This window comes from Arvicanthis niloticus, chromosome 30, assembly GCF_011762505.2.
Source record: "Arvicanthis niloticus isolate mArvNil1 chromosome 30, mArvNil1.pat.X, whole genome shotgun sequence".
In the NCBI taxonomy this organism is placed as follows: domain Eukaryota; kingdom Metazoa; phylum Chordata; class Mammalia; order Rodentia; family Muridae; genus Arvicanthis; species Arvicanthis niloticus.
The window spans coordinates 22,964,747-22,990,209 of record NC_133438.1 but is presented as its reverse complement, the minus strand read 5'-3'; the positions used below and the strand labels follow the sequence as shown (position 1 = coordinate 22,990,209).

Below are 25,463 nucleotides of genomic sequence, written 5' to 3'. Positions count from 1 at the left end.
AATCATAATGTAAATATCTGATGTGCAGGATATCTGATATGGGATCCCCAATGGGGTTGAGAACCACTGCCCTACGGGAAGCCCATTGCTTGTCTATATCAAAAGCACAGCCTAGAAGTGGGGAAGAGTTAAGAAATGATGCTTCAGGAATCCAGTAAGTCATATGCATGCATTTAGTTTCCAACACATGAAGAGTATAAATGGAATCATCCATTGCTTTTCTTTTCCTAAAATACTACTATAATCTCAAGACTGAGGCTAGCATAAATGAAGGTCAAAGAAGACTGAGGACGCTCTACTCAGATGACACAAAAATTCAGCTAGACAGACAGGAGGAATGCAGCCAATAAACTCTATATCACATGGACTTTAATAATAATATTTTATATACTTGAAAATTGTTAAGGAATTTTAACTGTTCTCACCGTTAAGATGATGGCTCAGTAGTTAAGAGCACTGGCTGCTCATCAGAGGACCCAGGTTCAATTCCTAATACCCATATGGCAGTTCACAAATGTGTGTGACTCCAGTTATATGGAATCTGACACTCTCGCACAGACATATATGAAGGCAAAACACAAGTGTACATAAAATAAAAATAAAATCATGTATAAAATATGAAGTGAGCCACATGGTATCTTGGTTTAGCACTCAATAATGCATATGAATTTCAAAATGTCATCATATACTATATAAATATATTATTTTGACAACTAAAATAGTTTAGAAATGCTTCTGTGAAACTTCTGTATTCTCCATCTTCATATGCACCAATTCCATGAATAATACTCTCACTGGTGTCTGGGAGCTTGGAAAGATAGTCTTTGGTTTTTGTTTTGTTTAACACAATCCCACTGAAATGTTGGAAAAATTATCTATCAGCTATATTCCCACATCTTAAATTAATGTAAACAATTTGAAATTTTGTTGGATATCATGAATTTTTGGTACCAAAAAAGTTTTCTTTATTGAATAAATAGTTATTGAATATCTACTGTATTCCATACTGTTCTGGTATCAGAGAAGTAAGTGGAAAAAATGTTGAAAATTTTGTAACTTATTTTCTGAAAAGACAGAAACAAGGCAAAACCAAAAAAACACATTAAAACAGAAAGGCTCAGGATAAGTAAGTCAACTATGAAAGACATTGGAGCAAATATCAACCTAGCCAGGTGACAGGCTAACATCTCCACTATGTCCTGTGGCTGGCAAGGGTCCCCCACAGTGATAGTTCGCAAGCCACTTCACTTCTGGGCAATGCTTGCCAAAATCCAATTCAAATTTAATTGCAAAAAAAAAAAAAAAAAAGAGATGAATATAAATTGGGGGTTGTGCTGTAAAATAATGTTCTTCAAAAAGGTTAGTCTTGAAAAACAAGGGCTGAGAAACTGTCTGATTATAGGCAACTAAAGGAAGCATTGTGACTAAACCATGCAATATGGTATTATGCCTGTGAGTCTGGAAGTGAAGAGACATTGCAGGAACATCTAATGATATCCAAAAGAAAGCCTGAGGTTTAGTTCACACAACGCTTGAATGGAAAGGGTGACTTTTGCCAGGGGTACAGCAGCCTGTTCTTAGTTACAGAAAGAAAAAATGGCCTTGACATGAGTGGTCCTGCCTCCTTGCCTCAGGACTAGCAAGGCCCTAGGATGTTTGAGGCTAGAGGAGACAGCGTAAACTCTTCACCCCAGGGAGTGGGAGGACCTCCAGGATTTACAGTGGGGCCAGTCAGGTCAGTTTTCTCCTGCTCCACTGAAGCTTTAGGTTAAGACAGGCAGGTAGAGATTTCAATAATGAGCACTGTGGCTTAATCACAATAAATCCACTTTAAAAAAAGTTTAATCCCACCCGAGTCAACAGTCATGCTAGAACCTTCACAGTAGCAGTTACAGAACTGTTAGTGTATGTCCAGAGCCACACTGCCATCTCTATGCTTATTTAATCTACATCCAGCAGGGACTGCAGGCCACTTCTGTCACCATTTTAGAGATGAAGAAACTGAAGCTAAAGTTAACTGCCATTGCACAAACACATACATCTAACACCAGAAACACTGGTAGAGTCAAGGATTCAATGATAACCAACATTCCAGTGTATGTGAACTTATCAATCGTATGTACTCTGGTTTAAATGGCTATTACTGCAGGCCAGAATAACCCTGTGACTTGGGAATGACCTTGGTCAAAGTGACCATTATGGCTCCACAGCCATGCTGAATTCCCAAAGATTCCAGCTTCAAAGATATCTGGAAAGCAAGTTTGAGCTTTGGAGTTAGGGCCCATAGTAAGTCATGTAAGTGAAAAGGATGTTCAGATGCCAGGGTTTCTGAACAGAAACAAATGGAAGTCCTTCTCTAGGCAAGTGTTTCACCACCAAGCTCTTCCAAACCCAGGCTCTTTGGAGGCTTTTTATTTGTTTTTCAATCCTTTGCATCTCAGGCATTGTAAGTTCTATCCTGTTCTTTTGTGGTTTCAAGAGTCTCAGCTAGGAAGAAATAAAAAAATTGCTTCTGGAAAAAAATAAAAGACTACCAACTTCTGCTGTTGACAGGAATCTGTATGTTCTGTGTTGGCCTACTATGTACCAGGCCTGGCTAAGCCACTTTGCAAATATGATCTTTTGTTTTCACTTCACCCCAGTGAGGTGGCTTGAACATATTACCCAAGAGCTCTCTCTTGAGAGAGATGCCACCTCTTGAGGAGTAACAGCCTTGATTAATTAGCAAAGAAAAGCACTGCTTCAATCAGCACCACATTTGTTTGCTCTCTTCCTTCCCAACCTGTGTGTCTGTGTGTCTGTGTGTCTGTCTGTCTGTGTGTCTGTCTGTCTGTACATGTATATCTGTGTGTGTGTCTGTATTTGTGTTTTGCATTCCTCTCTATGTATATGTAGCTAGCCAAATTCTCTTTTACAAATGACCCAACATTTCAACACAACAATGTGCTTCAAGTTTACTCTATTCTTGTTCTTTTCTAAATCAGGAAACAAAATTTGACTGTCCATAAGCATTCTCCTAAACATATTGTGGGTTACAAATGAGATCAAGAACAATAATGCTGATTTTTTTCCCTGCACTTGGTGGACCATCTCCTCAAACAGTTATGGCAACCCCACATGCTGCCTGGCCATGCGGAATTGCCAGGTGAAGCTTGTGAGGCTTGCTGTGCTTTAAAGGGAGAGCTTACCCTCTAAATAGCAGAGACATTAACAAATGTGTCTGTGTTGTTGGGGTTGCACTGTCCTCATGATTGATGAACTTTCTTCCCATCTACTTCTTCAGCTGTCACTGCTTATACTAGACACTCCATAAGCATCCTTGGCAGCTGGATCTCATGGCAGGGGAGCGACTTCAGATGGATGTGAATGTATCTGTGCTCTCTGGCTTCAACACCACATCCAGGCACCACAAGGATCAGTGAATTGATGCTCTCCTTAGGAAAGGAGAAGGTGGCTAAAGATACTTACTAAAGATAGTAAAAATATTTTCTAGAAACCAAAGATAATCCCCTGAACTTTTCTTCTTCAGTTCAAAGGTGCTTTCCTGGAGCAGGCTCTTTACAAGCCCCGAGAGTGCTCACTCCAGTTTATCCTGTGCTACTCACTGGTCAAGAAGCTCTAGAAACAACCGGGTCCTTGACCAGTTCTTATCAAGCCTCAAGGCACTGTGTAGGGTGCCGAGAACATGCATTCTCAACACTGGGGGAAGTCACATATATTAACTGGAGGACAGGTGGGGTGACCTGTGCCTTTGTGCCAACCTGACAGCCTAGGCTGATGCTTTCATATTAACATTCTCTCTCTGGAAATAGTCCTGATGTCATGTCAAACTGGCTGGAGCTGTTTGCTGCTCCTAAGTGCTGAAGTTCTCAGTAAGTCAATTCAGAAAGCACATTGAAACCAGATTGGAGAGAAACACTGTCAGCTTCTCAACGCTTCTTTAGGAGACCAACAAGCTAAAGTCACATTGTATTTTAAAAACCCTTTTGGAAGCCAACAAAAAAAAAAAAAAAAAATAGAATGTCCAGGTAGACCAGAGTGGAGTTTTCCCTGACTAACATCTCAGTATAATGGAAGGAGCCAAAGTAATTTCTCCACACACTGAATATCACAGATTCCCAGCCCAAAGCACTGAAGTTTGTAGCCATCACCTTGTATTCGGTTTGGACATCCTCCTTCTGGGCTCATCTTGCCAACTTACATCCCAGTTATCCAGAGAGAAAGCCTTCCCTGCACTCATGCTTCCAGGTCCCTAATCATCCCACAGGCTGACCTTTCTTAGCAAACCCAAGCCATTGAGAAGAGTTGCTAGCTCATTTTGTTTACACAGTGGGATAGTTCTCACTAGGAAGTACCCCAAAGACTCAGGTCAATGACTCAAGACTCCAACGTTGTTTTAGTATCAAGTATCAGTACTTTATAGGTAGCTTACATCAGAAGACGCATAGCTAAAGCGTGGAAACCACTGTGGATAAAATATACTTGCAGTGAATCACTCCTAAGTGACGTCCTACAACTTAACCTGCTTCTCATTGCCCATCTGTCCTGGGCAATAGAAAGGAGCAGACAAGGAGTAAATCAATTCCACAAATCTGGTAAAGTGGCTGACTGATGGACCTGATCCAGCCACAGCCTTACTGGTTAGTGTACAAAGAAACCATTTTGCCTTGGGAAATGTAAAACTCCACCTAGAGGAGGACCCACTAAGCCACTGACCTTTGAAGCTCTATGTGTTACAAGGGAAAACACTGGAGCTCTGTGTGGATGTGCTTAAAATGGCAGCTTAATGTGTGGGAAAGATCCGGGCTGCAGTAAGCATTCGAGGCCTTGCCCTGCATGCACCACGAGCCAAGGTCAAGGTCACTTCAAAGCCCTAAGCACAGCATCAAAAGAGACCAATGAACAATCGATTCCTCTGACAATGGAAATCCTTCCTGAAGCCTGAAGCAATTTTCCATGAGGAACCGTGGTCATGCTCTGCCTACCTCTAGAGGAGGTGATGCCTGGCAAGAGTCCTCAAATCTCAAATGTTAACATCGCGCTTCATGGAGCCACAGGCCTGACCTTAAGCAGTTTCCTTGTTTATTTCTTTAGATTTATGATGTTATTGGAACACAGTCGAAGACTGGCATTTTATAAAGCCTCAGTTAGGACTCTTTCTCTTACCTTGAACGCTGCTTCTTATTCAGTGAACAATTAACTTGCTAATCACTTGCTTACCTCTCTGTGTTGGACAGTTGGCATTTAAGTACCTGGATACTGGCAGCAAGCCACAGGGATTTCCTGACCATATGATTTCCCTGTTAGTGAACGAGTTGGGCCTCAGTTTCCTCGTGTGAAAATGTACTATAAGAGCAGTGATCTCAAAGGGGGTGATGAGCAGCTGATATTACCTTAGGGAAATCTGAAATGCTGAAATCTGTCTACCTTCTCTAGGAAACACTAGCATCCGTAACATCCCTTGCTGAGAACAAGTGCTCACAAAGACTAGGACTAAAATTAAATATTAACTTAAGAACCATCTTTGACATTCTTCAGTAAACAATTTAGACTTTGCTCAGACTTTCAAAGAACACCAGTTCTTAAGAACGCAGGCCATTTATATGCTCCTGTTTACCCAATGTTCAGTCACTCAGGCTACATCACTGCCACCAACACCACTCACTACCTTCAGCTCAGTTCCAGGGTGTCTGGATTGAAAAGGAACACTTTCCTCCATTGTCCTTGTTACCATTAGCTGTGTCCAATGGACAATGTATTCTCCATGTGTGCTGGTAAGAAGCATGACTCTGTTGTGTGCTATTTTTAATCTCTGCATTTTCCCTTAATTTTTCTATTCATTATAGGTCAGGGATAGCTAAGAAAAGTCTGTGGAATGGGAAGGAAATGTGCGTGTCTCTAGGCTTTACTTCTTTCAAGGTAGCTAGAGAAGTGGAGAGTGAACTGCACTGGCAAATCTTGGTAATTCTCAGCAAAGATATTTCCAGAAGCACCAAGTGGCTCTAAGCTCACTGCCCCTTTCTTTCTCTGAGGCTTCCTTCATTGTGGCTGCCTAACAACAGAAGAAACAGATGCTTAAAGAGACAGGAGTGTCCTTCGGTGGGGAAGCACATAGGTCTACTGTTAAAACAAAACAAAAAGATGCTGAGTTTAAACAGCTCCACTCTAAGCTAGAGCCGTGTAACCTGGAGTAAGAGATTTAGCCTCTCCAGGCCAAGGTGCTACTAGGGAAAGATCTGTCGGACTGCCATGCTTCCTACAAACGACTGCAGGACTCAGTCACAAGAGTGGCCTGGGTAAATAACTGAATTTCTGAATAAAAAACTGAAGTTCTCATTATTGTAAAACTCGGGCTCAGCTCACCTGCTACAAGCACAACTGGAGGCTTCAAAGCTCTGACCTGAGGCATAAAGAAGTTTACAGTTGGGTTCCAACCACTGTTTCCTAGTGGGTGGTGTTGATCGTGAACAAGTTCTCACCCAGACCCATGATACAGAGCTTCATATAGAGCTGTAAGCAGCAGAGACAGCAGTGTATGAGTAGGCAAACCCAGGATGATAAACCTGAAGGTGTAAGTGAACAGACCTCTCATACACAACAACACTACCTTTTCAGGGAGCAAAGCAACCGTTTAACTAGACCAAGATGCCTTAAAAAATTTACCTCTTAGGACCAGTGCCTTGACTTTCTTATTTTCACTTGTCCTTTGCTCTGTGGTCAGTCTACAAGCTAGCTGAAGCTAGTTTTCTAAGAACTAATAACATTTCCTATGTCAGCATGGAGAAATTAATTACTGTTATAACTGTTCAAGACTTTGTGTATACACCAAACGAAATGACATATTTTCTTAGTGTAACGTCACAGTCCTGTTATAATGATCTGATACCTGGAACACTATATTATCAGTAAAGCCAACATCTGAATATCTTGAGTTAGGCAAGGAATAAAGAACAGACTAAAATCTAAAGTAAAGAAATGAATTGATGATATATTTAAATATAACTGGCATCCCAAGTGGTAGATAAAATGTAAGTTCAATGTACTTATTCATTTAAAATATACAAACAAGCTCAAAACTATTTCCAATAAATACTAAGTACATATAGAAGAACTCCACGTATGCCTTGTTTAGTCTTATATGAACCAGTTTTGTATGAAAAAGGTATAATACTAACTCCACACACAAAAGAGGAAATTACCAGTATGAGAAACCTTTTCTAGGAAGCATCTTCCTAACATATTATTAAGATTAATAAAGGCCTGAACCTGATTAATCTGCCACATCTGTGACCATCTGACTTTCAGTACAGATGCTCGGCATGCTTAGGGTAAGCCACATTTTTGTCTCAACTCCAGGGATGGTGAGTCTGAGCAAGATACAGGTGTTGGTGAGCAGAGTGAAGGTGAACATTCCCTTCTCCTGATACCAGATGGAGCAGGTGCTGGGGTGGAAGGCTAACACAGAGCACACACTGAAGCAAGGACAGAGAGGAACCAAGTAGCTGCGGAAAGCAAAAGTGGTGCAATCACACTTTTCCAGAATGTATCAAAACTCCTTATAATACTTAGACATTTTACTCAATAACCTTGTAATAATGAAAAATTTTAATCTGAGTGACTATATCTAAAAATTCATACATGGAAATACTTTTAACTTTTTAATAGCAAGGACAAATTGCAAACAATTTGAATTTCAACAACAGGGAAATAAAAAGTAAGTCATGTAGCATCATGGAAGGGAATGGTACATTACCTACAAAAATGCTTCAGGAAAGTGTTTATTAATGGGAAAAATACATGGTTTTATTAAGTAAGGTGAGAGCTATAAAAGCATATGTCATACAACACCAATTTTGTAGCAGTTGACTATGAACATAGATACGGTAGAAAAACAGGGTTCTCCCCTTATCCACGGGAAAGGAGAGTCCCACAGCACAGAATGTTCTGGACGGCTAGTAGAAAAATCACAGTGCGGAGCCAGTCATTAGTCTTTCAGTTCCCTTTTCTGAGATCCCTGAAAACCAGGATTAAAAATATTAATTCTGCCAAGCATAGTGGCAAATGCCTTTAGATCTTAGCACTTGGGAGGCAGAGGGAAGGTAATCTCTGTGTTTTCAAGACCAGCCTGATCTATGTAATGAATTCCAGGGCAGCAAGGGCTACATAGTAATACCATATTTAAAAAAAAAAAAAAAAAAAAAAAAAAAACCGAACAATTTTTATAGATGCCAAGTGAATTTATCAGTGGCACCTTAGCTCCCAGAGTAAGTTAAAGTTGATAAAACATTTGCAAAAGGAGGGCCATAAATGAATAGTCCCAATGTACTACTGACATCATCACCTCATTAAAATTAATTTTTATACCAGAGGAACAATGTTAACTATTGTGCAGTTTAAATGAAACATAAACATACCATTCAAATCTGGAACATCGCTAAGGAACACAAATTAAAGGAGAGCAGGCTAAAGGAAATGCCCAGAGCTTGTGTGGCTCCTGCCAGAAAGATCTTTCACCTTTATGTACAAAACCTATGTTCCCACAGATCTCTGGAGCAATAAAAAATGTCCTGTACATCATGAGCTGACTTGCTATAAATGTTGTGGACTGTGCAAGCATGGAAGGCCACCTGTTCTTCGTACAAAGAACACAGACAGTGGGGCTGGGATCCTCAACTAAGAAGAGGAAGAATTAAATAAGGACGCTGACCTAGACAAGGGTTGAGTCAGCTGGGCAGTCTCAGACAGCACAGCCCTTGTATTGCTCAACCTACAGGGTTCACTCGCTCCAAGCTAGAGGCCACAGCCAAGTAGGTGGAGGCCAGAAAAAGACTGTTCCATGGGTTAAATGATGATTAACCTTGGCATTCTAAGTCACCCAGTCTTCCAAGGAGAAGACTGTAAAAGACCCAGACTGTTTCTATTTCTGCACTACTGACAGCTCAGTGCAAAACTTCAGGCTTTTCAAACAGAAAGCTGGGTGCTGGTCAAGCACAAGCACTCGTTCTCTCACCATTGCACAGGAGCCTCTTACCCTTGCTGGCTACATTGCCCGATTCACAAAAGTGGTGTTAACATCTACTTGGCAGAAGTTTAGCGGAGCAAAGGAAATATGCAATGTAAAAGGCCTGGTGCACAGCAGAATGCTCGGATTCCGTCTGTGTCTCCCTTTAGCTCCTCTCCAGGTACTCCTCTACTTAGTCACTGCCTTAAAACGCCGAGAAAGACCAGGAGGTCAGGGAGGATGACTTCAGGGAGCTCAAACGTCATAAAACCTTCCCAATAAAGACAGCTTATTGAGCTCTGAATATATACTGCTTACATTTACTCCCACCGTGTTTGTGTGTGTGTGCGTGTGTGTGTGTGTGTGTGTGTGTGTATACATGTGTGCGTGCGTGTGTGCGTGTGTGCGCATGTGCATGTGCGTGTGTGTGTGTATACATGTGTGTGTGTGTCTGTGTGTATATGTGTGTGCGTGTGTGCGTGTGTGCGTGTGTGCGTGCCTGTGCATGTGCGTGTGTGCGTGTGTGTGTGTGTGTGTATACATGTGTGTGTGTGTCTGTGTGTGCCTTTAAAAAAATGATGTTACCAGATTATTCAACTGCAAGTTTCTCCGTGTGTGTTTCACATTGACTTTTGTGTTTGTTATTTTTTTTCTATTAAAAGAATAAAGGAAATAACTTTACTTAAAAATAAAAATCTCTAGGGATCTTTCAAAAGATAAGAAATGAGGCCTATCTTTGGGAGTTTATCATGACTGCCTGAAGACATGGCTCAGTTTCATGGAGCTAATCTGTATGAAATAAGTAGGCCAGAGGAGACTAACAAGAAGTATGTATTTGCAGTGGAGTGCTATAACTATATCCTGTAAGGATATTCATACTGCAAATTTATTCATCTACCACACATTGGTTAGGGAAATGCTATGGGCCAGGCCTGAACTCTAACCACGTGTCAGGACCACATGAGGGTCATGGGTTTCCCTCAAGACACTAATTGCATACAGTCCTTGGGCAAGAACCACAAATGCCCACAGTTCCTAGCTACATTCTTTTTCTTTCCCACCAAGTGTCACTGTCTGGGACCCATATGATACTTTACAACACACAGGAATTCCCAAAATGTAATGTGTCTGGGGTAATGATGATCAGAGGCTTCAAGAGTGATGGTCTAGTCACATTTGCAAATAGTAGGGGCTATGGACCTGAAGCAATTCCAAAAATGAGAGGCCAGTCCTAAGAAAGACACTTAGAGGAGGGAGGTTTGCTCGCCCAGTTTGAGACATTTGTGTTCTCAGTCCCTACAGAGTGTGGTTTGCTCGTGCCTGTTCCTACTCAAACCTTTACGAAATCCACAGTTGCTCTGTTCCCAGGGGACACAGCTAAGCACAGGAAGAGACTCTCTATAACACCTGCTGGGTTCACCAGGCAGACTTTGTTACAATGGTCAGAAATAGACCCTGACATTGTAACACTGAGGTAATGACACCTACCAACCCTTTAGCAATAGACTGTAGGGACTGATGTTCTCAATTCATTTGAAATGAGAGTCTTGCTTGCTATTACTCTGTTTTGGGGAATGTGTGCTATTATTTTATTATTATTATTATTATTATTATTATTATTATTATTATTTAGAAAACATATTCAAGTGGGATGTTTCACTAGAAGAAACAACTGCTATGATTTGTTAAGATGAAAAACAGGAGAAATAATGTTCATAGTCCTAGAAATTAACTATTTCTCTCTCTGGTGTGTGTGTGTGTGTGTGTGTGTGTGTGTGTGTGTGTGTCTGTAGGACAGAGGAGCCAGTTCTCTGTCCACTGTAGATTCCAGAGATTGAACTCAGGCCACCAGGCTTGCAGGCTGCTGTACCAAGTCTTTCTACCTCAAGAGCTATCTTGCTTTGGTCCCCAAAAATTACAGATAGAAAAATAAGAAGTGAAAAGAATTTTTAAAATACTATTCCTGATCAAGTGGCTGAGGATGTAGCTTAGTGGAAGAGTGGTTTAATCATCAATGCCAAAATAAATACATAGATGGATTAGCTAATTAGAATAAAAACATCCCAGGTGCCATCACGTCCTGCAGAAACACTGCTGATATCCACATTTCTTTCTGCTTCCATGCAGGCACACACTGATGTATTCTGCAGACTGGGGTGGAGGCAGCCTCGGTTTCATGGCCCAGGTCAGCTGATCCCAGTGTTTTCTCCATCAGCATTTCTAATGGCAGAGTGGTCTCTGCTGCATCGGGATCTATTGAGGCCCAGTTTTGTGGAATTTGTATATAGACTATCTTGAGAACTTGGGCTTTAGGTGATCTCTCCCTGTCTAGGTTGTCCTGGAAGCTCTATTTCAGCTTCAGTGTGAGTCTGAGCCTCTGTTGTTCCCAGAGGTAGACTTTTGGGAGTTAATTAGGCCCTGGAGTCAAACGCCATCTAAGTTACCTGATGTCACTTGGAAAAGGAAAACTACAGCCTATGTTAGAACCTAACTGTCTTCTGACCAGAGAGATGCAGAGTATGAGACTTCAGATGTTAGAACCTAACTGTCTTCTGACCAGAGAGATGCAGAGTATGAGACTTCAGATGTTAGAACCTAACTGTCTTCTGACCAGAGAGATGCAGAGTATGAGACTTCAAAGCGCCTTTTCATTCACTCAGCCGGTATTTGTTGCAATCACTGGCAATATGCCAGGGTCATTTTGAGTCACTAAACTCTCCAGTCTTAAGGAGCTTAAGCTATGACAGATTCACAACTTCAAAAGGGTGAAGCTGACAAAAAAAGCATTCTGGAGTTCTCTTGTCACAGTAAATTGGGTAGAAACTGCACACAACAAATGTATCATATTTGATGCTACCACAAAACACTTGAGTCTTTTGAGTTACCAAGTCAAATGATATATTCTGTTACCAAGTAAAAATTATATAATCATTAGAACAAGCTCTTCAAGAGGCAACAGTATCCAGAACAGGCACACTTCAGTCGTAATAATGAAATACAAAAAACAAATACTAACATACTTAGGATATTAATTTTTATTTATAGAAAAACAGTTCCCTTATAGTCTTGAAGGAATGTGCCCAGATTTGTGGATGACATTAGTTTGGATATGACCCATCTCCAGTTATAAAATATGAACGTTTATGCAAGCAATCAGTCTATGTGTAGATCAAGTGGGAAGCTACATACAAGTTAGTGGGGCCTGGAGTATCTACCAGTAGGGGGGTGCCTGGGCCAGTTATGAGGTACTTATATGCCCATTGGAAAGAATGAGTAGGCTCATACTGACTCAGGAAGATCTATATAATTAAGTAAAAATAAAAGAAAAAACCAATAAGGCTAAAGAGGAATGCCTACAGAGGTTAATGCTATCTTTCTTTAAAAAATAACATGATCTCTCTCCTCCTCCCTCTCCATGTGCAAGTATGTACATGCACACGCACACACACACACACAAGGACCCAGACATATGTTTGAACAGACATAAAAAACATGAGAATTAGTGTGGAGGAATACTTGCCTAAGCATATTATTTTGGATGTATAAAATGGCATAAAAATGAAATTATTAAAAAAATCAATTACTATTTATGCAATATATATTTTCATGATGATCAGGCATTAGCTCACTAATTTTATAAGGTAGGAAATGTTAAGAAAGTACTAAGGACCAATAATCTGAGAATAAAATCTTAGTCACATAAAAGTATAAGTATTATCATGCCTAGGATAAAGCTTCTCTCTATAAATCTCAGAGTTTGGGCGTAAGTCTCAAGAGCCAGTGCATATGTGTCCTACCAGTGAGCTGCATCTCCAGCTCTTGGTTTCTCTAGACAGGGTCTTACTATGTAGCCCAGGCTCGCCTTAGACTCAGGGTCCTTACACCTAGGCGTTCAGGATGCTGGGTCCAGGCTGGCCTTAGACTCAGGGTTTTCACACCTAGGTGGTCAGGATGCTGGGCCCAGGCTGACCTTAGACTCAGGGTTTTCACACCTAGGCGTTCAGGATGCTGGGCTCAGGCTGGCCTTAGACTCAGGGTTTTCACACGTAGGCATTCTGGATGCTGGGCCCAGGCTGGCCTTAGACTCAGGGTCCTCACACCTAGGCTCTGGATGCTGGGCCCAGGCTGGCCTTAGACTCAGGGCCCTCATACCTAGGGCTCTGGATGCTGGGACCTATGTCTGTGCTATCATATCCATTTGTCTTTTTCTAGTCGGTGACAGAGTTGCTGCTGGGAGTCTCTCTCAGTCCCAGCCTGCATGCCTACCCCTGAATTTACCATCTGTCAGTACCAGGACAGTCTCTCATGTCTGTGACTCTGAGATTCAGAAAGAAAAATTCTAACTACAAGGCAATTAGCATTGCATCGGCTGCCATGAGAAGACCCCACCCCCATCGCTGCCCCATACACACATGCACCTTCGACCCTCCTTCTCTGACACTGGGCATTTGGAGTTGCTCCTTCATGACTTACTCTTTGAAATTGAGCCCTCCAGGCCATGGTCATTAGGAGACCTCTGAGAACCAAATCAGCCCCAGCAGCCAGCTCAGGGCTCTTGGCTAAGCACAGGCCCTTCAACTGTCAAAGCCAGGCAATGTCTGCTCCCAGAGCTAGCTGCAAACCATCTGTCTCTGCTCAAGGGACAGCTATTGGGAAACATCGGGACAGAAGTCAGAATCCAAAAATTCTGAGTCTAACTTACTCTTGGTGACTAGGCTCAGTGCTGGAGGCAATTCTCCACAGGTAGCCTGCCAGGCCTGCCATCTGAATGGCAGCGAGCCCTGTGCAGTGGGGGAGACAGTAGGGAAGGAGAATGGGGGTAGAAAAAATTCATGTCAGTCTTCCACAGTGCGGGGAAGAAAGGGGAAGGGACTTGCAACAACTTGTGTCACTGATAGCATCAGCAAAAAATACCAGTTGGCTCTTCTCCAGGGAGTTCCCCGTCCAGCTGCAGGGTGAGTGCTTCAGGTCCAGAGGCCTTCTGCAGCCTGTTGTGCTGCTCAGCCTCAGGCTCCACCACAGTGGACTCCACCCGGTTACAGCACACAGTTCACAGGCTTTTAATTTTAGAAGAAATGTTAGGGGGAAACATACGGCACCCATTCCTTCTATCTCCCCTGCTACATTGTTTATATACTGCACTTAAAAACCGAAAACAATAAACTCTGCTGTTTGTGGGCCAGTACCATGCCATTCTCCCTTCACGGTATTTATAATTGACATTGTGGTAAATGCTATACAAGGAAAAGAACACAGACACTGTCCTTTAAGAATTGCCAGATATCTAAATGTGAGACTGCAGCAGAAAAATAGGACATATCGAATACAAGGCTCATTTTAGGGATGGGTGGGAGTCCCACATAGCTGTGTGGGAAGCCTGAAGCAAGCTGCCAATCAATGTCTCTTTCCGATTACTTAGCAGGGAAGGAAGAGAAGAGAGCTAAATCACTTAGTGAGCTGAGCAGAGGGGGACCTACTGGCTTTCCAGAATCTAAAGAGGTCAGAGTGAGTGGGCTGCCCCCATTTCTGGCTCTTCCACCACCTCCATTTGCTATCCCTTCCCTGACAACAGTCTGTTAATTATCCCGCAAGCATTCATGCTCCAAGTCAGACAACCCTAAGATGTGTCTGATTCCATACTCCTAGGACTTGCTTAATGGGAAAGTGGCGTTATATTAAAAAGTGGATTTAAAAAAAAATTTAAACATGTCAGACCTGGTGGTACATGTATTTAATTCCAGGACTCAGAAGCCAAGGTTACACTGAGGAACACCTATCTTGAAAAGCTAATAATAAATAAATAAATAAATACATAGATAAATAAAATCAAAGCTTACTTATCTAATCAGGTCATTGAAGACAGTTTGTGCTTTACTTTTTAAATCGCACGCAAGGGAGGAAATGGCTTGTGGAAAAAGCACTCACCTGGGACTCGGCCTTCCCTACTCAAATCCCATCTGCCACTCAGAAATTCTGCAACTGCGGATGGCTCTGCCCTTACTCTTCCCCACTGAAATGAGAGTGAAATAAGTCATCTTTGCATCCCCTTTCTACTTGAGAATTTTGTGTGCAAAGCATCTGATGAAGACTAAGATTTTAACATATTGCTTATCCTGCATCCACCCCTATTTATCCATGTTGTGGAATGCTGTCCTATGGACATGGTGTGCCCACTGTCCTCTTGGGACTCTCAGAAGCTGTAATTACCACAGGGGGACTACACAAGGTTGAGACCATTAAGGTTCTACCACAGAGAATGAAGGGGGCTGGGCTTAAGAGACCCTGTTCCTACCAGGGGATTTATAGGCAACTAATGGTTGCTTGAAGGAAGACTATTCTTCAGTGGGATAGTCACTCCTATGTCACCTCGCTCCTCTCCTGTAAGTAGCCACACTGCTCCATGTCCTCACAAGTAAATCCAGTGACACTCGGTTGTTTCCTTGGTTTGTCCCTGGTGCTCCACTTGGGGTGACTACATGGTTTTACTCACTCACACCTGGGAAAGTTCACACAGTTGAGCGTACCTCCTGCCGTCAGGATAGCTTTAAAGCTTGGCTGTTGTTTGAAGCACTGTTTTCCTGGTAGCCTGTGCTGCACTAGGGAAAGCCTACCCATTCCATCAGCTCGCTGTGATCATGTTCTCACCAGTTCCCATAGCCTGAGAGCTCCTAGAAAAATGACGACGACCGATCTCTTCATTGCACCATCTAGTTCGTTGTGCAGAGACACGGAACTACTTTTAGTCTTAATTACTTAATTATCTCATCCACAGACAAGATGGTGGTAAAGTCCACATTGAACACAGTGCCTCAGCGTTCAGTACAACACCTGAGCAGCAAGGCTTTGTGTGAATATGTAGCCCTTTGGGTGCAGACAGACCATGTTCAGGGACTTAATTACTTCCTAAATCTGTTACTATTTGAAAATCACTTAATTTCTCTTAAGCCTCAGCTTCTTGTGTGTAAATGGGAATAGAATTTACCCCACATAGCCACTGTATGTGAGATGTTTGGCACAGTTCATAGCACATGTAAGAATTTGGTAGGATTACAACCGAATGCGGAATTGGCCTCAAATAAATCCAACAAAGTTTACATTTGTGTTGTTAGAAATAGTACCAATGGTACCATAAAAGAGATAGTAATTTACCCAGAGCGTACAGCGTTGTTACACAGACACAAGCTATGCTGGATTTCCATGCAAGCAGCAAACACTCCAATGGAAATGCAGGATGCCTGTGCCAGGACAAAGTGTCAGAAGGAACAGTGCCCCATTAGAGGTGGTAGACTTGTTTTCACGTCTGGGGTCACTTTACCGAGTCCCCTCCCCTATGTCTATTAGAAGACGGGATGATAGAAAGTCCAGCATCACAAGATTGCTCCCAAGTGTAAACACAGTGATGCTTAGAAAATGTCCCTCGGTGTTAGGCCAGCAGCCGCTCTATTTCATTTCTATAAATGATGCTCTGCTCTCTTATTTTTATTGTGCCTGTAGACACTTCATGTCTATCTTATTACACACTTCTTATATCTATGCTTATCCATATTCCATCATCCATGCATCTAGAGAGGAGAGCTTGTGTCTCACTTTAAACTGTGTCATTTGCTTGTAATGGTGACAGTGACAATAATCACTGTAAGACATTGCCTTAGTCATTTGTTTTAAATACTGTTTGAGAATTTAAAGGCATCTGCATGTGGTACTTATAAACATAGTTGGTTCTCGTTGTTATTTTCTTTCTCATGGTCATGCTGAGGTACCCTAATGAAACATAGGCCATACTGTCCACACAAGGCTTCTCATGACAGAATGATTGGCATAGCCTTACTTTCCTAAATAGTTTGCTGATTCACTCATTCCATTTTTAAACACCAACAGATTGGCACTGGTGACATCTGCTAATTATTTGATTTTACTCGTGACTGGCATAGGACTCCCATCTGCAGCACTCACTGTAATATGATCAGTGTGAGGTTTACACCACCCTGTCTATGACCAATTTGCAGCAATGAGCAGCCTTGTCTATTTTTCTGTTTCCCCTAGAGGTATCATTATTTATCATGTGTTGTAAACAAAGCTTCCAGAGGTTCCACAAAAACCTAGTAACACCTAACTGCAAGTGGAAATCTCACTGTGTTCCTAATAATGGCTTATCAACTCAGATGGCATGGGCCTACTGGTCACATAGTCAAGATTTCTCTTCCCTACCCCATTCTAGTAGGGAAGCAGTCTAGTCTTAGAAGGATGCCAGAGACCCTTTTTTTCTATACTGTTTGTCCCCTTTCAGTCCCTGAGACTGGAGTTAAAGATTTTGAAAAAATCCCCTGAAATATGTTTTGATGATGTTTCTAAACCATCACCATGAGACTACCACAGTTTCACTGACACAGATTAATGCTGCTTCTTCAATTCAGACTGCATTAAATCATACCTGCAAACTCACTAAGAGGTCTGCTTGTTTGGTTTTGTAATGCTTCAATAAGATTAGAAAGGCCATGGCCTCCAAACATGGTATGATTTCCTTCATTAATTCCTCATTCATTCAACGTGAAGGCCTAAGGTCAAAGCCCCCAGACATTCACCATTCAGTGGTTTACCAAAAGTAGTACAGGAAAATGGTTCTTTGCCCCCTAGTGCCCACAGCCTGCTACTGCAAGCAGATGACTTGCTCGGAACTTTCAGATAGAAGTGAAGGGATTTCTAGATACACCTCTAAGGCACATGGGAAAGTCAAAACTTTGATGGGCTTGCCATACTGTGTAGAAGTTAAACTCCAAGTAGCAGATAAACAGAGGCAGAACATTATGGCCATAAATTCTCAGCTACTTTGAGGAGAAAAGCCAAAAGAAGCTCTGATTCATTTTTCCTAACCTGGGAGGTCCCTGAGGTACAGCCTGGGCCACTGTTTATTCATCTCTTGATTATGCTAGATTACTTCACACCTCAGTAGGCTGACACTTACAACCATCCCAGACCCCTTACCACTAAAGCCTCTCTTCCCTATGGACTTTAGCAGAAAGGGCTCAACTCAATCTTGTGAAGCCACCTTCTTCAAGGCACTCATCACGGCTAACTAAATGATTAAACTGTTGTTCACTGAACATGCCACACACTGTAACGGAAGTCCCTCAAAGGGTTTCTTTCTGTTCTTATCTCCAATTCTTACACATCGTTGGAGTACAAAGGTCTCTTAATGAATGAATGAACTCGAAGTTGAAAATAGACCCAATCTTAAATGTGGCAATCCTTCTATTAGGTTTTCAGTCAGTCCTGATCTGGGCTTGTTCTGCAGTATAATTCAGAGATCTTAAGAATGGGGTGGGGGAAGAAGAGGTGTAAGGAAGGGCAGGGTGAATCAGGAAACACTTCTGTAAACCTCTGTAAGGATAGAGCAGGAACACTTTCTAAAGCCCGCCTTTCCCATTCTACATGTAATACTGTTTTTTCTCCAACATTCTACTCTGTCTGCACTTCATAAAGAAGCTTAGACGGCAGGTCAACCCATTGCATTGCCTGACTGTGTGTGAGGACCCTGTAGTTTTGTTCTCTATACTCCTACACTGGAAGAAAACTGTAGTTGTGATTCTCCTTTTACAATGGAGCCAATGAGAACAAACAGATCTGAACCCATTGTCCACTGTCACACAGAGGTTAACCTGGATCCACTCCAGAGCAGCAATGGAGGGAAATCCCCAGAACGCCAGGCCTTCTGGAGTTTGCAAGGCCCACAACTGACCACAGACAATTGGCTAAAATTATACCAGTAGACAGTTTACTTTTGTAATGTTTAGTGAGGGAAGATAGGAAAATCCCTGAAGACTGTTTTGAAGTTTTTCTTCTTGCTTGGTGCAATGTGAACTTGAGAGTAACTTCAAAGGTAGACCAGAATACTTTCCCTGTGGATCAATCCCAGTTCCAATCAGTGTTAGAAACTCTGTGAGGTCCAGACAATACAGGCTACTTATGATAAAGCCTGAAAAATGAAGGGAAATGCTGCCCTGGATGGCCAGTATTATTTGTAAGTTTCTCTATCTGGAAGATATCAGAAGGGAGGAAAGATGGAGAAACAGAAACCGCATGCTAATTCTATTGGTTTAACAATACAATGGTTTCTTACTGAAATTTTTTTTTTTTTTTTTTTTACCAAGTATTTAAGATTGACAGTGTACTGAGTTTTGTGGCTATAACAGAATAAAATGAAACCTCTGGTCTTTGAGACTTTACATTCCAAAAGCAGGAAATCGAATTTGGCAAAGACACAAACAGGATAATTCCAAAGTCTAACAAGTGTTATAGAAATTAGACTTAGTATGAAAAACAAATGAATGCAAAGTATCTCCTTAATAGTTTCTTTAACAGGGCAGGAAGAATGGTTCAGTGAAGAGCATCTTCCATGCAAGAGGATGGCCATGTGAAGGAGACCTTCATGGACAGCACCATCTGTAAAGAACCTGAGGTGAAAATGGCTTGAGGAGAGGTGAAGAGAGACAGTATGCCTGAGCAGACAGAGCAAGGGCAGGAGAAGTGACAGGAACCCTCAGGTAAGGGCTCTCTGCTCATGCAGAGCTTTAGTTTTTATGTAAGTACAGATATGACCACAAACTTGTAGAAAATTTGCTTCTGTGCAGTATGCAAAATTCAGTATTCAGCGTGGATTCTCTTATAAAATACTGCAGCAGAATACTTCCATGCTAATGAAGTTTTAAACTGGAATATGCATTATTTAAGGCCACCCCCAAGGACAAACATCCCCCATCTTGGCCACACTTCTTAAGCCTCTTCAAACAGCATCACCAACACTGGTGGCTTGAATGAGAAGTCCCTCAGGAATTTGAACACTTGATCCCCAGTTGGTGACAGCTGTCTGGGGAGGCTTAGGAGGTGTGGTCAAGGAGAAGGAAGTTTATCCCTGGGAGCAGAGGGTTTTGGGGTTTAAGAGCCTCTCGCCATCCCTAGCTTGCTCTCTCTGCCTCTTGTTTGTGGTTCAAGATGTGAGCTCCTGGCTGCTGCTCCAGGCACGGCTGCCTGCTGCCTTGTTTCTCCACCCTAATAGTGATGTGTCTGGAACTATAACCCCACAACCAACCCTTCCTTCTTTAAGTGGCCATGGTCAAAGTGTTTTATCACAGTGACAGGAAAGTAACTGATACTGAAGGGAAGTCCAAGTCTACCTGTAATGTGTATGATTGAGGAGATAAAATATTGCAGTTAGACCCTCTTTCCTCATGAGTGTATTGTTTATAAATAAAAATTTCTCTTGGGCTACTTCCAGAGAAAGAAACTAGATATGGGTTGTCTCCCTTCTCAATAAAGTACTAAGATTGTATCAAATCACTTAATGGCCAAAAAGAGAAATACAACTTGTTCTCGTATGTAGATCCTAGCTTTAACTTTTCTCTAGACGTAGCTGTATGGGGATGAGTGGGGATGAGGACATGAAAGTACACGGAGGTTATGGTAAGGGAGAGCAATAGAACTCATGTGACAGGAATGTAGAAGGAATAATACCAGGGACACAAGGACAGAAGCACAGACAGGAGGCGACGGTGGGAGGGAGGGATGGAGAGTACTGACTTAAGTTATCTGTGAAACTGCAATTTTAAATATTGGGAGAGAGACTTTGCTTATATGTTTAAAATTATCCAGGGACACTGTCAAGATTGTGCTTAGTCAACCCAATTCCAACTCAATCAGTCATTGAGGCCGTGAGCAACACAACCAAGGCAAAGACCTTGCTGCATCTGAATTGTTTGAAACCAGTGTGTGGCTGAGAGGGTTGGGTTTCAGGGCTCAGGTGGAGTTAAGAGTAAACCAGGTGCTTTTCCTGTTCTGGCCCGAGGAAACCAGGCTCGTGGGCCAGTGACACCCAGAAATTATGAGGTTTTTGGAACCCAGGCGGTCGTGGATGGCTGCTCCACTGCTGTCATCATGCCACAAAATGAATGTATTGAACTGCACCACAAATGATATGAATATCGTTTGGACTACCATGGGAAAAAGAGAAAGAAAGAAGGTTGGGAGGCCCATGAACGTTCAAAGAAGACAAACAAAACAAAACAAAACAAAACAAAAAATTGGCCTGAAGGTTCAGCTCTACCATACACAGAGCCATGTGGAGAAAATACAAATGAAAAGACTATTAAGATGCATGAAAAGAGAAACACCAAGCAGAAGGATGACGAGAAGATGAAACAAGGAGCAGTCCCTGCCTCTCTGTTGTACAGAGGGGGCAGTCGAGAGCAAAAGTACTTTCCAACATGATTAAGCAGAAACAAAAGAAAAGGCGGGAAAATGGGAGGTCCCTCTACCAAAAGCTCATGCCCAAGGAGAAACAGAAATATTGAAAGTTATTCGAACAGGAAAAAGAAAAAAGAAGGCAGGGAAGAGAATGGTTACTAAAGTCTGCTTTGTTGGTGATGGTTTTACAAGAAAACCACCTAAATATGAGAGGTTCATTAGGCCAGTGGGTCTACATTTCAAACAGGGCCACGTCACACACCCTGGGCTGAACGCGACTTTTTGCCTGCCTATACTGGGTGTGAAAAAGAATCCGTCATCCCCATTTTATACAACCCTGGGTGTGATCACCAAAGGTACAGTTATTGAAGTGAGTGTGAGCGAGTTGGGCCTTGTGACACAAGGAGGCAAGGTTATTTGGGGAAAGTATGCCCAAGTTACCAACAGTCCTGAAATTGATTGTGCATAAATGCAGTCTTGCTGGTTTGACAGTGACGTCATCCAAGTCATTCCACTCACTACTGAAGACTACATGCTGTCAGGAAAACACCATCACTGTGACCTTTCTGAACTACCAAGCAGCCTTACCCCATGTGCAGTCATCAAGAAGTATTTATTAAGTTGTAGAGGAAAATAAAACATTGCCCATTTTTTTTAAAAGATAACCAGGTATAGCCTTTTTCTTTAAGGTTCCTTAATCTCTGATGTCACAGAGGGATGGGCTTTGCCTGACTGGTGTTTACAGTGCTGACCTCACAAACAGTGCACAGACATGCCAAGAACTTAGATTTAGCCTTGCTGAGAATCTAGCAAGTGAAAACTTCTGGATGGTGATGTGTCCAATGAGTCCCAAACACAGCGTCTTGCCTTCTTAAAGCACAAGTCTCCACTTTAAGCAAAATAAACAAGACTGGTAACAATCTAAACTCATGTTAGAACGTACAAATATTAAAGTTCTAGGTAATCTTATTGTGAGATCAGTCAATATCACAAGAAGCTCAAATCTTATGCTGGTGTAATTAATTCCCCCTAGTAAGTTTCCTGGAGGAAACTATAAATAGAAGAAATAAATACAACCAACAAGCTAAAAGCACCCAAAGACTCCAGTGCCCATTAGTGACCTCTCTGGCTGATTCTCTTACTGTAGATTCCTGGATGCCATGGGGGAAAGGGGGAGTCACTGTAGTTCTAAAGTGTCTTCCTGACACACTAATTACAGAGCCTAAAAAGACAGTCTCTAGAACATTGACATTTACTCTCAGAGAAGAGGAAAGCCGTGTAGTTGTGCCTACACTTTAGATGCAGCGACTGTTCCTACAAATATCAGGCCTTTGAGCTCAACAAACCCACTGATAGTTTTGTTCTCCCCTCCCTCTCCCCCCAGGTTTTGAAGATAGCAATGACTTTGCTAGAGGGGAAACTAAAGTGGAATTCAATCTACTTTACTCACAATCCAGATACAATCCATAACTTACGAGGAGTTTGAGAATTTCAGAAACAAAGGTGAATTAATGTTGAGAATCTGGGCATGTGCAGGAATGACAACTGCAAAGTTGTCTGTGTTATGAAGCCTACTTAAAATGCAATCAAACTGAGGTCTGTAGTCACTTGCCAAACAGTGACCCAGTGTAGGAGCAAGTCAAGTGTATGCTCTTTCCCCTACACCTCACATGTGCACGTCTGTGAATTCAAACCAAGTCAGAACACTTTGCCAACGTCAGTATTGTGAAAGCCTTAATGGAATTTCCCAAGCTTATTGCATGATAGTCCTGCTATTGATATAAGTTGCATCAATCATGCTTATGAAAACATGAATAATGAACAGGAGAGATACAGTAAGAAACAAGCACTCACAATGGAAGAAAACCCCTACACCTACAGCAAGAAAAAGTTGTTTACTGGCCTTCTTTTTCTTTAAGTGTGTGTATGTTATGTAGGCACAGAGTTGTGGAACCCTGAACACATGTGTCTCATCCTGTCTTCCTCTGCCTCATTCGTTTTAGACAGGCTCTGTTGTCCACCTGGAGCTAAGACAGTCTCCAGTGCACTCCAGGGATCATCCTGTCTCCATCCTCCCTGGTGCTGGGGTTACAGCTCCTTGTGTCCATACCCATCCCTTTACATGGTGCCAGAGACTTAAGCTCAGGTCCCTGTGCTTTTGCATATACCCCTCTCACCTACTGAAGCATCCCTCCACTTAAGAAATGGCTTCATTTCTTAAAGCATGCCAACCCTAAACTTTGTAAATATTTTTCTCACACTCAAAAACAAATACACGTGTTTCTGGCTAACTAATAACCAAATTCTAACTAACCAGTGAACTTACTCCCCAAATGCTTCCCTTTTTCTGTGTTTTTCACCTCTTTCTCTCAAGAAACTGAGGAGCCCTAGAATCTCAGGTGGGTTTTTTTTGTTTTGTTTTGTTGTCTTTTCTAGTTTTACAGATTCTACCTAGGTAAATCTGGGTCTGGGTCTCATTTATTCACTATGTGTCTTCTGTTTTAGGTCTGATTCAAAATCTGATTACTTCTTGCTTTCATGTGTTTTAGGTTTATTTCAGGCCACCTATATTAGAAAATGCCAACTCCTGTTTCATGGACAGAAATATTTATTTCTCATAAACCAAGTGTCTGAAAGAAAGCACTTCCAGTTATACCAAGGAATAAATCTCTTGAATGGCAGCTTTGCCCACAGACCCGATCCTCTTAACAGAGGCAAGATGCTGGATGAAGGTGTCAAGTGTTACCTGGAGACAACCAACTGGCAGCAGAGAAAAGACCACCTCTCTTCCAGTTTCTTTTTCAAATGCAGAGGACGTTTCCTAAAGGATCCCTAAAAGGCTGTGTACCTTCCCCCCCACCATGAGCAAGCCTGAAGAGACCTTGGTTACCACAACAAGGTCAAGTGACGGGATCTAGGTGGAGTTACCCACCTTGGCTGCCCGGAACACAGAAGCGGAACTGCCCCTGGGCTTGCCTTGACATCTCCGGTCGTGACTGGAATGGACTATGGACTATCCCACCCATCTGGAACCAGGAGGGGTTGTGGGTTGGGTCTTCCCCTTTAAATTGAGAGCCGAACATTAAAGCTTTGGGCCTTGATCAGAGAACTTTGTCTTGGCCTCATCTCTTCTCGCCCTCCTTCCCCCTTCATTCCCAGCCCCCCTTTCAGGTGAATCCAGTTGACTTGTGGCCGTGGGCGGCTACAAGGCTGTCTTTATATCTCACTGGTTAGAACTGGGCTCCACTGTAAAATGGATTCACCCTTGGGGCTGATGGGCCTCCTGTTCTGTATACCAGGCACGGGAGGAGGGGCAAGAAGGAATCGTGGTGGAAAAGTAGAATTCAGTAAGGGTGGTTGTTTCACAGACAGAATGCACAGTAGGTTGGCAGTTGTCTCTACTATTCCCAGACTAAAACAATAAGCTCCACACTGTGCGCTAGGTTCTAGAATTTTTCCATGCCTATCCATTACATGGACTTTCTTAAACAATTACTGTGTGATAAAACTTTGTAGTGTATCAAGAGAGTGAAATATGACTTGGGAATTTAAAGGTATCATTTACTGATATTTTCAACAAAGTTGACTAATTAATTAAAAGTTATGCTTACAAACCAAAGTTAACAAAAACCAGGCGTATAACATTTATATAAAATTCAGCAGGTGTAAATGCAATGTAGAGTGATAAAACACAGCAGTTTAAATTGATTAGGGGTCACATAGGAAAGAGGGCAAATAGAAAGGGGTGTAAGGAGGGTGAGGTGTGCTCATCACCTGGATTTTAGAAATGGTGTCTACCACAAGTGCATATGTGCTAAATGTTTGTAGTAGCCTGAGTAAGAACAGCCCCCATAAGATATATATTTAAAAGCTTGGTCAATTGAAAGTGGCATTATTAGAAAAGTTAGAAGATGTGGTCTTGTTGGAGAATGTACGTCACTAGGCATGGACTTATGCCAAGGCCAGTGCCTCATTCTCTGAGGCTTAGAATCAGGATGGCACTCTCAGCTACTGCTCCACTGCCATGTGCTCTGCTCTGCTTCCCACCTGACGACAATGGACTAAATCTCTGAATATAGGCAAGTTTCAGTCAAATGCTTTTCTTGATAAGAGTCGAAATGGTCATAGTGTCTCTTCACAGCAATAGAACATTGACTAAGACTGGGAATGTTAACTATTCCCTAAATGAAGGGGCTGAAGCATTGGGTGAACGTGGGGGAGGCTT

General features: G+C 42.1%; 2 long non-coding RNA genes across 2 annotated transcripts in view; one reads left to right on the top strand and one right to left on the bottom strand.

The window, feature by feature from the left end:
* Positions 1–25,463, bottom strand: part of LOC143441041 (uncharacterized) — a 35,038-nt gene that overhangs the window by 7,095 nt on the left and 2,480 nt on the right. Inside the window, exon 3 of the long non-coding RNA XR_013108297.1 lies at positions 14,927–15,011. This is a non-coding gene — a long non-coding RNA (uncharacterized LOC143441041). The remainder of the gene's footprint in view (positions 1–14,926; positions 15,012–25,463) is intronic.
* LOC143441042 (uncharacterized) lies at positions 5,649–24,391 on the top strand. Its single transcript, XR_013108298.1, has 3 exons — positions 5,649–5,774; positions 19,349–19,542; positions 23,788–24,391. It is a non-coding gene; the product is annotated as an uncharacterized LOC143441042 (long non-coding RNA).